A 17,135-nucleotide genomic window follows, 5' to 3' on the forward strand; every position below is an offset into this window, starting at 1 on the left:
TAGATAGATAGATAGATAGATAGATAGATAGATAGATAGATAGATAGATAGATAGATAGATAGATAGATAGATAGATAGATAGATAGATAGATAGATAGATAGATAGATAGATAGATAGATAGATAGATAGATAGATAGATAGATAGATAGATAGGAATTGGTGAGTACCGATACCATGTATCAGTATCGATACTGATATCAAGGTATCGGTACTCGCATCCTTCTGATAGTCATTTCAGGAACTAGACATTAGAAGATTAGAAAATTGCAGTTTTAAGGAAATTTATTGAAAATTATCTTTCATAGTTTTTTAAGGAGAAATGCTAGTGGTATCGGCACTTAGTATCGGTATCGTGTGCTAGTGTGCTTATTGGTTTGGCTTGGTTTGGATTCAAATTAGTTTGTGCTAGCTTGTTATTTATGCTAGCTAATAAGCCAAATGAAGACTGTTTGCTGCTTGTGACAAAAATATTTCTGAATACAGTTCTTTAATAATTACTCAGTGGATGTCCAAAGAGCTGCAAGCAGAACTAAAGTGACGGCTTGATGCAATTTTCTCAGTCCTCAATACTCCAGCGTTCCTGTTCACGTCCTCCACTCGCTAATAACGTTTTCCCAACGTGAACAAACACTCCTTCCACCGCCACACACACCTCCATCCAGCCTGTGCTCCGTCTTCTGTCTGTGTTCCAGCCCATCAGACATGACAGCACCAGCTGGCTCCTGGCAAAATGCACGTCTGAGAGAGTGTCAGCTCTTCCTCTTGAGGGTCCGCATTTCCGACGCTCGGATCAGTCACGCTGACTTGTAGGTGTGGCAGGTAGCCGAAAACCACCGAGTAGGTTTTCGAGGAGCGATGTTTAATTTCGAAAAAAAACCCAGACTTGCTCCGAGCGACTCATTTCTTCATATGTGGGCGTCGACTGCAGATGTGTGGCCTCGCTTTTGTAGTATTGTGAATCTGCCCTCAAGTTTTGGGACTTTATCATAACATCGGAAAAAAAAAAAAACATGATTCCACCTTACTGGATAAATAAAGACCCGTTTCCTTCTGTTTTGTCTGCTGCGTGAACTTCCACGGGGGCTTTGCGAATCATTTAGCACCGATTGGCAAGATTCCAAATGAATCGCAGATGTGCGTGTGATTTTGTTGATCCCTCACCCGTCCTACCTTTCCACTGCTGTCCTCCCTCTTTCCCTCACCGATCAAACACTTCATTCCATCTGTCCACTCAAATCTCGGCCGTTGCCCTTCAACATTTTGCCCTAGTTTCATCGAAGGAAACAGACGTACTACCTACAGGGTAGCAAAACTCATCCCTCCGCTGCTTGGATCCCACGTGAAATGTGTATTTTCAGGATCCTCAAATTAGACTGCCCTATTTTTCCATTGTTTCTCCTTTGCATCTTTTCTCTCTTTAACTTGGAACAACGTCATGCGAATTGATGAATGTAACAGCTTTTAAAGAGGTTTTAAAGAGATTTCACACTTGCGGAGTCCCTCAGGGTTCCCCTCTTGAGCCCATACAGTTCCCCGTGGACACATACTAATTCAGGCCGACTGTTCCGTTTCAGTACGGATGTAATTTTATGCTGACAAAATATATCCCCCAAAAAAAAAAAGCTGATAGCAGCATTGTGACTTGTTTTGGCCTTGAGTAAAAAAAACAAAAAAAAAATATGGACTGTCTGTCAGTAACGGTATCCTTTCCGCTGCACACTATTTATTCTCTTCAAAATGTGGAGTGCATTTAAAAAGCATCAGAAATAGGGGAGAGTAGGAGTTGAAGCGGAGGAGGTGACAAACTGCAGAGGAAACGGATTGACAGGCAAGAAGAGGAAGGTGAGAGATGTAATTGAGAGGATTGGGTCTACTTTACGCCTCGTCTGGGGCTTCCCCTTTTCAGGAAAGGAACCAAAAGCGAGACGTGCGAGTAAGAGACTACCACAGGTGGGAGGAGGATAGATAGTACATCAGCTGCACGGGATGTTGAAAAAAAAAAAAAAAAATAGAAACAAAGAGAGTTCAGGGAAGCTGACCTAATGTGGCGTGAAGCGGAATAAATGGAGGAGCAAAGTGGGCGGGAAGATAAAGTCAAATAAATGTGGCTGTATGTGCCAATATGGAAGCACCGCTTCAGGCCACCCAGCAGAGCTCATAAAGGTTTTTTTTTTTTTTTTGCCCTTGAGCCACCCGTCTTTAACCTCCACAACGGCCTAAAATGTTCCCTCGCAGCAACGTAAGCAGATAACGCCGCAAAGACAAGCGCGAGAAAACTCAATCGATGCTCAGGCGAGGCGGAGGCAAGATGAGGGCAAGCTGGCCGGGGTGCCGGCCAGGCTAAATGGAAACGGGGCGGTCAGGAGCATCCACTTACAAATCCTCCACTCGGCTTCCACGAGGGCTTTCTTCTTGCTAAACGTTTCCCCCGGGGGCTTGTCGCAGGAGCTTTTCATGAATCACCTGCGCTGTAATGCCGTAATGGCGCGCGGTGCTCATTACCGACAACACCACCCGAGGGGGGCGGCCAGGCGGGGTGCCGTCCCAGGAAGAGATGACGAAAGCGTTCATGTCTGGGATGTCAAGGTGCCGGCCTTCGTGAGGCTTCGCTAACGTTAAATGCTACGCTAATGCGTTTCGTTTTGACAGTTTGAAACCAACAGGAACGAATGATGAAAATAATCTAATTAGTATCATCTTTTTCTTGCTCAATATTGCAATTGCGATGATTTTTTTTCCAAGGTCTTCCTCTCGTTACATTTTTTAAACAAACGCGAGCAATAAACTCATCTGGATTACAATGACAAACCATTTTATGACCTCGTTGCACAAATAATGTTCGTTACAAAGCACACAATAACTTGCTTTGCCGCAAGAGATGGGAGCTGTTTGAAGTTTGACGAGTTGATATGACTTCAGGCGCATGAGTAGCTACAAAAAATTCAAAGCAAGAACAAATATTAAGCAACGGTGTGTTTCGGTAAAACAAACAGAATGTCAGTTAGGGAGTTTGTTTTTTCTTTTGTTGGGCTTTACGATATGAATAACTGTTGATTGTGTTCATTTCAATATAATTTGAATGTATATTGAATATGTATTGTTTTTAAGGATATATATATATATATTTTTTTTTTTTTGGCTTTGCGATATGAATAACTGTTGATTGTGTTAATTTCAATATAATTTAAATATATATTGAATATGTATTGTTTTTAAGGATATATACAGTGTATATATATATATATATTTTTTTTTTTTTGGGCTTTACAATATGAATAACCGTTGATTGTGTTAATTTCAATATAATTTAAATATATATTGAATAAGTATTGTTTTTAAGGATATATCTATATATCTATATATATATATATATCTATATATATATATATATATAGATATATATGTTTTTTCGTGGGGGGGGTCATGAATGTAACTAGATTTTTCCTCTAAATTTATTTTCCTTCATTCCAACGTACGTCAACACAAAAACAAAATGTCATCTCTGACTCCAAGACAACTTATCAAGAACATCTTAAAATCCCAAGATGGCCGCTCAGTGATGACACACCGTTTAGCACATCATATTAGCCAATATCCAAAGCGAACTCTGTGGCGCAGTGAGTTGATGAATTGACCAAGCGTGCATTTCACGCGGCGTGCTTTCAACAAGATGGCGTGGCGTCGCTCGGGCTTCCGAGACCCTCGTTTACCTCCGACGCGCTTCCCATTGTGTGTCCTCTTTTTCTTTATTGTTCCCGTTCCATTCAAGTGTGACATTCGCAAGCAAATCCACTTCACCGTTAGCTTGTTGCTCTGGCCTTTTCTGGAAGCATTCGGGTGCCTGGCGCTCTTCAACATGATGGCTGGCAAATGTGTTTTGTTTTGGATATTTGTGTTTTGTTTCCAAAGAGGCGAGCGTGCGTTCCAGATAGCGCCGCTGCCGATGGCTATCTTTTTTGGAGGCAGCTCTATCGATTTGTCCGTGCTAAATAATTGCTGGGGTCTACAAGCTGTCATGTTCGGGGGATGATTGCTGAGCTGTGGTGCTCCCCAGCAGTTATCTTCCCAAATTCCCCTTTCTGATCCCTCTTTAGCCTCCTTAGTCTATCTCTACATTTATCGATTGGGACCTCGGTGACTATTCCTGTCCTGGTTTTTTTTTTCCCGTAGCGAGTGACATTCGGGGCCAGGAAAGGAAAATATGCGGAGAATACCCAATGAGGACACTCGGAAGGGTCAAAGTTATTATTTGTCTTACGTCAACGGCAGTGTGGCCTGGAGCCCAGCATGGTTTTTGTTTTTTTTGTCCAAAACAAAAAGACGGGCGATTTTGAACTTGTCCGCTAAAAAAAAAGTTGAGCAAAAATAATGATGACTTCTGAAGGACTGATTTTAAAAAAAAAAGAAAAACTGTGAGAAGAACACTAGTGACCTCACTTGAACGTTTGTGAGAACTACAAAAGTTTGTGCCGTTCCCCTTGCGTCTATAAAAACAAAATAAACATGGGTGGATGCAAAATTTTTAGTTGGGCAATCAACTAAATATTTAAAGTTTTGCTTATATGAATTTTCCCTGTACCGTTTTTTCGACAAAAAAAATAACAGTTAACCTAACTGACCCAAACTTAAAATTTCGTAAACACAACTCAGCAAATTGTTTTGAACTCGCGCTAGCATCGTTGCCCTAAATATCAAGAAATCATATTTCCGTATTTCCGAAACCGTATCAGCCCCAAAAAATGCAAGTTGTGTTTTTTTTTGTCTACTTAAGCCCAACTTAAAAATAAACACAGCATGAAGTGAGTCAGAATGGCCTCATGCCCTTCAACGACGTTCCTGTTCAGAGAAGTTAGTAAAACGCAACACTTCCTGTGGCGCCCGTAGCTAAAAGCTCGACAGCGGAGAAGCGGGGATAAAAACCTGAATTATTAACTGTAGACTCGAGTGAACCAGACTCGCTCCTGTCGGCCAAATTTGGGCGGGTGGGGAAAAGAAAATCCCTTTTTCTAATGTTTGCACACATTTTTTTTTTTTTTTTTACACTTACTGGACTCCCATAAATTCCTTGGTGTTAATTATTCCCTGGCTGACAGTATTAAGGTTGCCACGGAGGAGACGGAGTGGAGGAATGTAAACAATGAAAAGTTTACTACTCTGGGAACTTTGGCTGCTATTTACACCCCAGAAAGTTTTGAGCAATGAAGCAACACATTGAGCCGAAATTGTAGACTCGCAACAAAACCCCAAAAAAAGTTAAGACCATGGTTCGGTTTACATATGTGTGGCAAGAGATGTGAAGTTTTTATTGTTGGTATATTGAAAATCATCACCAAGAGTTTTGTTGAATGGGATTTTTTTGGGTGGAGTTTTTTTAGTGATGAAATTGTTGAATTTTGATTCATCAAGCTTTTTTTTTTCAAGAAAATTGTTCCTGAGGTGAATTGAATTTCAAATGGGAACAATCTGAATCAGTTTGGTTAAATATTTCATTGGTAATAAATGCGGAATATTTCTTTGAAAATATTGATTTTCGGGGAAAACAATGAATTTTAAAATGAGAAAAAGTAATAGCCTGAGAGGAATGAATTTTTGTAATATATTAAAATTGGAATGATGTGAATCGGAAGAATTATGTCGAAGTAGATGCATGCCAAAATTAATCGCTGAGGTGGCCCGAATCTGGCCCGGGCGCCTCAGATTTGACACCAGCGTATATATATGTGTGAGCATGACTCCATCTGCTGTATCCATTCGAAAAAAAAAGACAATTTAGCAATATTTCATTGTGCGCACGCTCCAGTGGGAGGGGGAGCGATCTGGATGATGTGCCATCCTAAATAATGAAGTAACAAGTGTCCAGACTGTCTCCCTGGTTGTCATGCCGAACAGCTGCGCCCGGAGCGCTCCACTTCGTTCAAAGCTCCGCGCACGCTTCAGATCCGCCCCGCCCACCGGTCGCACGTTGGATAAATGCGTCCGACTTTATTTTTTACCGAGAGAGCGCCTCCAAAATATACCCCATGCGGCGCCGGTTATTATTAAAGACGGAGGAGTCAGACAAGGCTGTCAAAATGATGTCAGAGCTTGAGTCAAAAGAAATGGCTTCTTCTCCATTTTCCTGATAACTTCTGAGGAAAAGTAATCTAGCATCTCTAGCTTTCCACAATATTTCTATGGAAGCCAAAGACGGCGAGATGTGTTAAATATATCCTCCACGCGTTCCTTTTGTGCCACTTGTCTCCATCTTTTTTTTTTTTTTCTAGAGCTTTTGTCATTGTTTATCATGCACCTAATCTCTTCCTCCCACAAGTCTGCTTATCTGTCTCCGTTCTCGCTCTTCCCTCTCGTCGCTTGTTATTTTCGTGTAAAGCCCGCTCGAATGAAAACGGACAGCCGGTCATCGCGAAATCAAAAATAAAATAAAGAATTTAGTCAATAAGCACGACAAGCGAGGGCCAAGTCCCAAGATAGCGCCGCTCCTCTTCTTTAACCTTTGAGAAGAGCTTGATGAGGGAAGGCTTCATTGATTCCGCTTGGGTTTGAGGTCATTGCCAAGTGAGAGGGACTGGACATCTCTTTGTGGACCGAGACTTTGATGCCAGACAGATGCCAATAAAAGATCACTGTGCGAGGTAAATGAGAAAAAAAAAAATCAAAGAACTTTTGTCGACGAGACAGAGCTGCCACTTTGGATAGCCTTCAGAAAAGAAATTGGAGAGAAAAAAAAAAAGAGGAAAAAGTCACTGTCATTTCGGACTTTTCGGGAGTTTTTCGTTTTTGCGCAGATTTTCTTAAGCCTCTGGAAAGTCAGAGAAGGTTTTGGGAAAGTCACGTTTTGCGTTGTTGTTGTTGTCAGTGATGGAATTAAGCAGACTATGTAAGTCATTAAAGGCCGCTCTGATTGATCTCTTACTAATTGTTAGCCGTCAATTTTCATTTTGAAATAATGACAAGGGGGCATCACATGACTCCATAATCCTCTTCTGGTGGTTTCCTTCCTCTTGTTGCCGCTTCATATCTTCCGAAGAGCACGTAGGCAAGACCCAGCTGGACGTCTGCCCCCGCAACCCGGAAAAACGGCGGGCGGCCCGTCTGAGTCGCGGTTGGCCGGCTACTGATGCTCGTGTCAGTGCATTTGGGTCAGGAGTTAGCAAGGCCAAGCCAGGATGTTTTGAATTGTTGTCAGCTAGCTAGACAGATGTTCGCGTTAATTGTAGTAGCGATTAGCGGACACTATTGTAGTTTATTCTGTTATAAATTGTTACATTTTGATGTTGTTGTTTATTTTAATGAGGAAAAAAAACACTGTCATTTTTTTTTACACTGCATTAATTGGATGGCTAATGTGTGACTCTTTCTGGTGTGCCTGCCTCGGCCACCAGGGGGCAGTATAAACTGTTCAGTGAGATATCACAAATCCTCTCAGCTCATCAGTGCAGCACTAATATGAGTCGTTCTCCGCAGAGGATAAAGAAAGTAGATGCCACTTAGCATTAGCAATTGTCTAGTGTCCTGATATGCTAAGCTTAGTGGTTGTGTTAAATATACAAGGTGTAATTCTCTTTCCGTTAAATATTTTGTGTTGTGCGTCACCACAAGAAACTAGCTCCCACACATTTTCTTTGCTTCCACTCACATGTCTCATTTATTCATAAGAGGCTGCCCTGCCTCTAAATTTGACTTAGCACACGTCGGATTGAGTGCAGGGGAAGCGTGAGTGAAGGTGTGACAGAGACCCTAAAATGGACGTCAGCAAAACCTGCTCCTCCGGGTGGCCCGCTCTTCGTAACCTCGTCGTGAACCGACAGAAGACACTTAGCCCTCGGTTGTGGGCCAACAAGCAGCTTCTCTTTTTTCTTCGTAGCTGCCTTGTTAGCGGGCTCACCGCGGCCCCAAGAACACGTTTTTGACATTAACGTCAGCACTTTGCGGGGGAAGATGGGGAAGCAGCTTTAAACATCACGGACACGACTGGGCTCGGCGGACACAGTTTTTCGACGCAAAAAAAGGAAAGCGGCTGGAAGATTATGTAACCACATTACAGTGTCGTCAGAGATTAGCTTTAGCTAACAAGGTGTTATTGCTTTACTGCAGCTCGCGGACCCCGCTAGCTTAGCATGGTTTTAGCGTAGCGTGTATTAGCATAGCACGTGTAATTTGTTGGTTCCACGTGGCATCATTTCACCTCAAATTTGAGAGCCTGGATGTTTGTGTTTATTAAACTCCTTAGTCAGCTCATGGTTTTGTTAATTGCGTAATTCTTGGTACTTAGACTGGGCTTTTTGTCGGTTGTCGATTCCGCTTCACAGCGACAATAAAAAAAGTCATTAAAATAAAACAAATAAAATAAAAAGTAGAGTAAAATGTAATTAAAATAAAAAAATAAAATAAAAAGTACAGTAAAATAAAATAAAATAATAATCAAAAATTCTGATAATAAATATGGTTGACAGTCATAACGGCCGGCCGAGGGTAACCGAGACTACGACGTGGGCCACGACAAAAATAAAAGTGTCGCTTCTGCTCTCTCTGAATGCAGATGCGACACCCCTGCGACAACTTTCGCTTTTCCAACACTCCCGTCTGGTTCCGGCAAAAAGCATCCGGCTCATCTATGCAAAGCGGCGCCTCGGCCATCGGCGTGAGCTAAAAGCCCGCGCGCGGCCACCACGCCGAAAAGCGACACGGCTTTGAAAGCTTGAGAGGGCTGATGGTGTGAGAAAGGTTTCTTTGAAAAGTGCGGCCTGAAATGGCGTCGCCCCCCTGCTGGGGCCGCGCGCTTGCGATCGCCCACGTTGGACATGAAGGGCCGCCATTAAAAGAGCCAGAACACGTTTGTAGATTGTCGGGCTGGAAGGAACCCGAGGTGAGAGATTCGAACCTGTGACATCGCAGTTGATTCAATTAGACTCGGTGGAGTGCAGATGAAATAAATGACCACCAGTCCAAATCAAACAGTTTGGTGTTAAGGGGATCCGATATTCTGCACTTTGATCGGGTCAGTGTGGCACTTTAGGGTGAACGCTTCCCCTCAGAGTACAGCTTGGCCCATTAGTCGATCAATGTGTGCGTATGTATAGTTTTTTTTAGTTGCTTTTGTGACGTCGGCAGGAAATGTTCTGTGCAACGAGTCGTATGGTATTATTTTTCATATTGCATTTCTGCTCAATTTGGCCCCAAGTAGGCTTTTATCAAGGCTTCCATCAAATCGTCGAAATGAAATTTGCTTCCCATCAGTCCGAGCCAGGCGGTTTTATCCGATTCCACCATTTTGGCGTCTGCGTCAGTGTAATTGATGTGCCCGGGACATTGTGTGCTGGCAAAAGTTCTGCGTCGTTTTAGAATGCAGACTTTGATTAATTTTTGATTTTTTTTTTTTAATGGCTTAATTATTTTTTGTGATTAATTAACCAGCCTTTTTAAACACATGAATATATTAAAAACAACGTTAAAATGTAACGCTTTGATTCGGTAGTACTAATATTCTCTCCAAAGCAGCAGAAACTATCTATGCTAATTAAATTTAATAACAACATCTCATCAGCAGCGTCGAAACGATTAAGATCTGTTGTACATCCCATTAATTAAATCCACGTGATATGTATCTCGGTACACGAGTCGAAGCAATTTTAAAATAATTCGATTCAGTTAATCGAAAATTTTTTCCGATTTCAAATTTGTTATAGTGACCATGAACTGGCCATTACCTTAGGTAAACCTCAAGACCACTCAACATGCAGCACTCCAGTAGAATTCAATTCAAGCGTTCTTTTCTCCTAACTTGCCTGTTAGCATGAGCTTCCTGTTATCCCGCCGTGACTTCCTGTTTGATCTCTCCTGCCCCCGTAGCAGGTAATAGAACAAGCATCGGTGTTTCAGCCACGAGATCCTCAACATGTCTTTTCCCGCCACGCTCGATCCCCCCCTTAACGCCCCCGTGAGACTTTTGAAGGAAGCTGCTTAGGGGGGCGGAGCCAATCAAATAGCGGACAGTCTGCCGTCGCATCCAACATTCATGCTCGGCATCAGAGAGAAAAGGGCAGGAAAAGAGCACCTTTTTTTTTCCTTCCCTCGCAAATAATGCAGCGCCGCATGAGCATTCATAGCCAGGCCTGCCCTCGGAATTCTGAGGGTCTCACAAAGGCTATTATTGCGCAATCCGAGGGATGTTGCCGTGCGGGAAAGATGTGTCACATCAAATGGCTGATGAGGGTCGCCGAGGATGGGACGTAAAAGCGCTTTACGGGAGAATGTTATAACAGGACATGGACACGTTATACATTTTTTACAATTTTCCATTAGCATGTGCATTTTTTTTTTTTCATAAGAAGCAAAGCCAAGGTCATGTGGTTCATTCCAAGATGTGCCCTCCCCCCCCCTTCCAGCGACGCCTGTCATGGCGAGTGGCCCCCGTCGCCACATTGGGAGAAACCCGACTGTCGCCGCGCCGACTTGCTGTTAGAATTCTGATCAGACAAAAAAAAAAAAAGAGGTGGCGAGGTCACAGGGCATCACTCTTCCATTATTCATCATCCGCTTGCTGTCTGCTAGTCCTCCTCCTCGTGTCGTCCACTTTGTTCTGCCGGCTCGCAACAAGGGCAACCGTCAGCGTTTGCCCATCTCAATTTCCCGACCTCGGAAGAAAATAAACATGGACTGAGAAAGGAGTCCGAAAAGTTGCGCTGGACTAGTCTATGTTTAACGACACAAATGGGAAGCCGGAAAAGAAAAACATTGTGTCTCGAATCTGGATTCTCTGGACTGTCATGGCATTCTTGAGCCTAATGTTCTTCCCGGTGTTAGAACGCTTTGACGGAACACACGTTTAAAAAAAAAAATTAAAAAACAACGTTATGACACAAGCTGGTTGAAACTAGGGACTCACCTGTATAGACTTTTAATGCTGATTATAGTCCAATAACCAGATGATTAATTTGAAATTAAATGCAATAAATAAATAAAAAAAATTAAACATTTAACTGTAATGTGTTATTGAGTGAAAATTCAAAAAATTTTTTAAAACTGTCTCTAATCGATGATGATTATAGTCCAATAACCAGATTAAATGCAATAAATAAATAAATAAATGTAAACATTTAACTGTAATGTGTTATTGAGTGAAAATTCCCCCAAAATTTAAAACTGTCTCTCATCGAAACATCATGACATGACAAGGACATTCTCCTTCATTTCCCATCGCAAAGCTTCTTTGTGCATAAAAAACAAAACAAACAATTTGAATTTCTAAGCGGCCTTGAACTTCAACTGATGACAATCAGTAGATGAACTCCTTGAGTTTGGAGATTTTTTTTTCCCCCCCCTTCCCAACATGTAAAATAAGTATTTCCTGTGGTGGAGCACTTGGAGCAGCTCCTCGTGCTTTTAAGGCACAAAAGACCCCCACCCCCCACCCACTCTTCCCATTTGCCCAAACAAGGGGCCCTCCATTTGCACCTTGTTCTGGTTAAAAGCTCCCAGTAAGAGGTTTGCAACACAAGGCTCCTGAGAGGCCACACAGACGGCAAACATCTCAGCATTGGCTCCGCCACCATCATTTATTTACACTTTGTCGCCAAAACTATTTTTCACAATGAACCTTTTGCTTTCCAAAATGCATACCCAAATATTTTTTTTAAAAAAATGTCCGAATCACATCCGTGCACTATATTTGCCGTCGCAGTAAATCGTCTCGCAGCCCATATGAACGTTATTGATCAATGTCAGCTATCCCCCCGCTTTCTAATATCGGGGCTCCTTTATTGCAGCCCGTCTTTACGGAGTGACAACTGAGGCCAAAGTCTGCAGAGTTTCAATAAAGCCGCCATCGCTTGCGGGCTTTCATACGTCCGAACCGAGGGAGAACATATCGGTTCCGCAAAGACAAATAGTTGGGCCGGCTATTGACTGGGCCTTTTTATTACTTTTGTCTGCAACTCGCTTTTTATTTTTGGGGAAAACTCTCCTGTACGCTGTCTGGATTTGAAGTGGAACTGAGAGTGTGAAAGTATTTTTGATGTTTACTTCTACTTAGAATTTGTAAACAAAACAAAAAAAAAAATTCCAACATAATATATCATGTCATGAAAATTATACAACATAGCAAGTCATCCGCTATTGTTGCGGACATTTAATTTCCACTTCTTACGTACCTCAAGAATTTTTTCAAGAATTTTATTGGCCATGTTTGAGCATCCCAAAAAAGGAATTGACTTCGGTACATCTCAACCTCTGTTCAACATTGAATGAATGTTCTTTTGGTTTTGTCTCAGTTAGCCGCATTAGCCGGCTAGCATTAGCCGCTAACTAATCGCTAACGAGCACATAAGGGCGTGTCGTTGGCTATTTGCGTACTCTAGTGACTGTGTGGAATTGATGTTAAAATTATTTAAAGAGGTGTACTATTTGGCTAATTAGGCTAATATGGACCGGATGGTTCCCAGGTTAGTTCTGATTGGGCGTCGCCATCCTCACTTTTTATACCGTACTATCCGTCACCTTGGCTGAGTGTGTGTTTTTGCGCCGTTCACAATCTCCCGAGAGCACAATGTATTCATCGTGGATAATTCCAAAGACTTTTACGTGAAGGACCTGAAGCTGTGTAAGTCTTGTGTAAATCTAATTTTCTCTGGGGATGACAGGAAAAGCCTTCGCGGGTAGACCACTTCCTCCCCAAATCCAAACACTGTCGCGACGGTGTCCTTTCAGATAATGACGAAACCCCGGTGCGACACGTCATGGAGCCCTAAATGAAAGAGATGTGCCCCATTGAGCCCTGTAATGAATGTTCTGACATTGAACATCTCAAGGGGGAGGAGTGGGAGGAAGGGAGGGAGGGAGGGAGGGAGGGGGTGGCTAATTTCTAAGAGCACATTTTGATAGCGAGCATGAGGCTGAAGGTCACTTTGGGTGAAACGTGGCATTCGAATGCCTTTGTGTTCTTTCTTCTTGTGCATCATTTAGCTTCATCTCCAAAAACTGTATAGAGGAGCTTCACAATGTGGAGCAGAGATTGCTTGTCTCTTTCTTACACACACACACACACACACACACACATTAGGGCAGCTGATAAGAGCTTTTGTAGATTTTGGGATAACGACATCCCTGAATACCAAGTGCCTAAAAGAGACCCATGGGAATTAATAAAAATGTCTCCTATTATCTGGCCGCAACGCTTTCACAAAAGCCGACTCTTTTGTGAATGCCTCCATTTAATTACGTGTTGCAAATAATCTTTTTTTTTTTTGTGGTCATTTTTGTGTCCTCATTATGCTTGTGCTTTTTATCAGTTTGTTCCATTTTGTTCTCCTTTTATCCCTTTTTCGATCATATTTACTTTCTCTGTGGTTGTCCTTTCTTGCTTGCTTCCACGCGCAGGTGGCAGAGCAGATGCGACGTTGCAACCCTCGACGCTGGCGAGAAGTGAGGCAGGTGAGTTCTTCTCAGAATCCACCTGTTTTCTGTACAACACAAGAGCTTAACAACTGCTTCCTGTCTCCTAATGGATTCCCGAGAAGCAAAATTGGAAGGCCTTTCAAAAATAAATTGTGAAGGAAGATGAATGCATCAATTACAATCAGAACTAAATTCACATCATTCGTGAGGCTGAAAATGTTCTTGTTTTTTTTTGTCTTAGCTTGTAGCCATGATAACAATATGAAATCTTTTTTTTTTTTAAATATTTTTTTTCTAATTTTCTTCTTTTTTGCTGAAATATAAACTAAAATAATCCTGAGTCACATTAACTATGCCACAGAGGCTTAAATGTGACAATTTCTTCTCGCGATGTCCGCTAGCTTAATGCTAACATATAATGCAAATCACCATAGCCAGGCTAACGGATATTAGCATTGGTGTTTAGGTTATTATATAAAAAAAAGTACTACAAAAGTACCAGAATGTTTTTGTGGCACATTTAAGTGTTAGAAATATATTTTGACATTTTTATAGTAAAAAAAAAAAATAATAATAATAATGCCAAAGTCACTATTCTGTTTTACCTTTGTTTTCACTACACGCACATTTTCTCCACTTTTTGGTCGGAAGCCGTTTTTGCTGAAACCAAGTTGCAAATTACAACTTGCGTGTAAAAGCCATTTCAAGGATTTGCCTCTTAAAAAAAAAAAAAAAAAAATCAAGGTGGCTGCTGACGGCTTTAATTATTATTATTGTTCTTTTGATATGATCTCTTCTTCCAGCTCACTGCAGTGTTGCGGTGATGGTTGAATTCTCATGCTAATTATCGCAATCAGTCCACACAAGCGCAAGCTGCACCCACACACAGCGCTCGCTACCTGCTCCCAGCTACGTGTTCATTTTCCCCCTCCTGGATAATCACGCCGAGATTGGATAATCCTGACACAAATCCTTTTCATTCCCTCAGCCCGCCGCAAATTCTCATGTTTGCCATATCGTTTTATGCCCACAATCAAAGGTGCTTTTTTTTTTCTCTCTCTCAGAGGATTCCCAAATGTGGCTTGAGGGGTAAACATCTTTCTAGAAACTTTCCATGTTGGTCAAAGTGAGGTTGCCTGGTGCGTTCATACGGAAGCAGAGAAAAGCGTGGTCACGTGACTTCATTTTCGACTGGCGGTCTTCACACGGTTTTATGGCCCGCATATTTACATGAAACAAATCCCTCCAAAGTAGTGAATGATCTCTTATGATCTGGCAAAGTGCTCCTTTGTTTTATTTTTTGTTTCCCGCTGTGCACCTTCCTCTCAAACAAAAAGCCAGTCTGATTATTTTTGGACCACGAGATAACAAGATCTGGGGTTTTTTTTTTCCCCCACACGCCGAGGCTGGCAGCCTGAAAGTTGTTTGATCTACAACCACAGGGATGCATTTTTAATTTTGCGTATATTCTCATCATCGTAGCATTTTTCCTATTTTGGATTATTTCCTCAAGCTTTTGAAGTGACACTCTCTCGACACCCATTGCTGCTTGTTTTAGTTTCTGAACTGAGACTAAAACCGTGTGTATATAAAACAACCCCAACTACCCTCATGCTAATGCTAATTAGCATTTTTCTTGCTGTGCAAAAACCGCGCGTAGAGTCGGACAAACAATCATCTATTATTTATCCTCCGCGTAGAACAATTGATATTAGTGCCGTACTGATGAGCTGAGCGGACAGAAGACGGAGAGTTATGAATCATAAAATACTTTGATTGTATTTAATGACGTGGTGTTTTTGTCAAATGCGGGAATATAGAGTCTACTTTTTCCTGATTAGAATGCACTGTACCAAAAAAAAAAAAATGGAGGAAAATGTGTCAATGTGTCGCTCGTTGAGTGATACTATTATTTAATATAGTGGAGCCGAGAAGGTCGAATGGACTTTTGGAGCATATTGTCCTTGAAAAGTGAGGACCATAATAATTTTTTTTATGATGGCAGAAGCAGTGAAAGTGTGATAGTCACAGAAACATGAGGATAAGAAAAAAAAAAAAGTCCTGCCGGGCTTTTTATATGTGTGTGCATGTTTACGTCGCTCCCCGAGGCTCCGTGTTCGTCTCTCGAGGGAGGCCGTCCAAAAGGTCACCACGACGGGCTTTTGATTTGGGATTCTCTCTTCCAAAATGCTTCCTGCCGCTGACTTTTTCTTCACTTAATGAGCCTTCGCTCCTCGCCACCTCTCACCTTTTCCTTTCACCTTCTTTCATGTGTTTCTCTTTTTATTTGTCTTCTGCACATTCCACATCAGCTCAGGAAGGTGAAGCTTGCCGGTGTGTTCAGTCCCGAATAGTTTGCAAGTCCTCGAGATGTCAACATGCTCATTTTCTGCCAAGTGGAGCCTCATTCCACTTTCTCGTTGCCATTTAACTTTTTATCCCAAGTACCACCAAGAAAGGTCTTCACTAATTCAGGTGCCACTAGCAAGACCTACATGAAGCTACGGAAAGATTTTCGACCGAAAGCAGCACAGCAAGGTCATTCGAGTTCACAAAAACTCAAAACAACATGCTTGTTCCCCAAATTAATTCAAACTAACTTGAACTGGATCTTTGTTGTTTCCACTGCTGGCAATTAGTTTTAAATTTCAGATTTTTAAAATGATTTTATTATTATTTCAAAATTAGAAATCAAAATTATTGTATTATTTCATGATTATTTAAAATTTTCCCCAAAATGATTTTCCCTCTAGTTTGTTGATGGCCTAATTGAGCAAATGTTTTAAATGGTATTTTTTTGTTGAGTTTTTATGACGTAATACTAACAATAAGAACTTTGTCAAAGTAACTGAGAACTTTGGCATCAACTCAAAGTGAAAGGGGAACAGGAAGCAAAAAAAAAAAAAAAAACCTGCCTAAAAGAAGACAATGTTGTATCTTGCCGGTTCCTTTCATATGCCATCATGCCGCCGTGACTCCACAACAAAACATCGCTTGTAATTATGTCAACGCGGCAAGCTGACAAGCGTTGTTGTCGCCGTGCACTTTACCTGCCTCAAAACTGTGTCGGGCTGACTCCAAAAAAAATAAAAGGCGGCGTTCGTATTTTTAATTTTTCTTAAAAATCTTCATCGCTGACAGCAGGAACAGGCTGCCGGCTTGCCAGTTTAGTCTGCTTCTCAAAAGTCGTGCACTACAATTGCCAGAAAATTGGCATATTTAGTGGGATGTTTAAAAAGAAAGGGAAAAAAAAAAGCAAGCGGAAGCTTTTGTATTGTGTGCCATTATGTCACCATGGTTTCAACCATCTCCTTTCCATTTTGCTCCTTTTCTTCATGTCTGCTTTGATTGCATCTTCTAGTCGCTGAAAGGCTGCAGGCCAACAAGTTTATATATATATATATATATATATATATTTTATTTTATTTTATTTTTTTTTATTTATATATATATATACATTTATTTGATTTTTTAGATTCGGTTGCAACCCGAAAAAAAAAATGGCAGTGATTGCTCTGTAACGGCCGTTGAGCTGATCATTCTTCTGTTGCTTGCCCCCCGGTGCTCTCCAGATGGGTGCTTTTCTTATTTTTACTTTGTTTTCAGAGAGGCTATTACATGCTGTCTGACACCTCTTCCTTCCCTTCTGCCGGAGATGCCTCGGCTGTCGTCTGCTTGTTTTTACAAAGGTGCGGCAAGAAAGAAATTCCAGATGATGTGCGACTTGCCGTCGCTGATTTT

At 41.6% G+C, this 17,135-nt stretch overlaps 1 protein-coding gene across 1 annotated transcript in view; it reads left to right on the plus strand.

Moving 5' to 3' along the window:
* LOC148403323 (tudor domain-containing protein 5-like) overlaps nt 1–17,135 on the plus strand; it is a 108,000-nt gene that overhangs the window by 52,816 nt on the left and 38,049 nt on the right. The window contains exons 4-5 of the mRNA XM_088379598.1: nt 13,377–13,430; nt 17,001–17,083. The gene's annotated coding sequence lies outside the window, so the exon portion shown is untranslated. The remainder of the gene's footprint in view (nt 1–13,376; nt 13,431–17,000; nt 17,084–17,135) is intronic.

Source organism: Syngnathus floridae, chromosome 1 (assembly GCF_059516105.1).
Source record: "Syngnathus floridae isolate MCC-2025c chromosome 1, RoL_Sflo_1.0, whole genome shotgun sequence".
Lineage (NCBI taxonomy): Eukaryota > Metazoa > Chordata > Actinopteri > Syngnathiformes > Syngnathidae > Syngnathus > Syngnathus floridae.